Source organism: Bremia lactucae, linkage group LG1 (genome assembly GCF_004359215.1).
Source record: "Bremia lactucae strain SF5 linkage group LG1, whole genome shotgun sequence".
Taxonomy (NCBI): domain Eukaryota; phylum Oomycota; class Peronosporomycetes; order Peronosporales; family Peronosporaceae; genus Bremia; species Bremia lactucae.
In genome coordinates, this window is record NC_090610.1 from 990,664 (window position 1) to 991,577 (window position 914).

Genomic DNA, 914 nt, shown 5'->3' on the forward strand with positions numbered 1-914 from the left:
GATCAAGACAGACCATTCCATGTGGTCTGTGACGCCAGCGATTTCGCAATCGGCTGTGCGTTAATGCAATACGATACAGATGGCGCGGAGCGCGTCGTCTGTTACCAATCGCGTCAGCTGCAACCAGCTGAACGCAATTACCCAGTGCATGACAAGGAACTCCTTGCCATGAAATATGCACTCGCTAAATTAGGGTCTATCTCCTAGGAAATAGACCGTTCATTGTTCATACGGACCATGCGTCTTTACCCATGGCCGTAAGATAGTATACACCTTTCACAAAGAATTGCAAGATGATTCACCTTCTTCGCGCTGTATAACTTCTGCTAAATTTCGTCGCTGATGCCCTTTCGCGTCCACCTAATTTTGATCCGGCTGCGCATTGCACGCCAAGTGACCGAGGCTAGGAATCAAGCGAGCAATGTCAAAGCGGAAAGAATTCATCGTAGCATCATGAACATGTTACGAAGCATGGTACACGCTTCGGATCTACTCCTCATCTTTTGGGGTGATGCGGCGGAGTACGCGACGTATATCCTAAACCAAGCCGCACCCTGGTGGAGTATCACCGATGGAATTCTTAATCAAGAGGATCCCTGTACTGACCGACATTGTCGTGTTCGGCTCCGCCTGCACAATACGTGTCGACTCCAGAACAAATCACTTGGCCTGCGTGGCAAGGTCGCGATTATCCTTGGACGAGATTTGACGATGAAGGGGTACAAGGTGTATATTTCAAGGGACAAGGTCGTTCAAGTCACGAACCATGTCTCAAATATCGAAGCACCACCAAGTAATCAGATCGATTTCGGGATGGACCATCAGGAGGAGTCAATCAGCCAAGCTCAAGTCATGATCGGACCAAATTCGAGCGGCGAAAAACGTGTAACGAAGAAACTTTGTTGCCGCAAGTC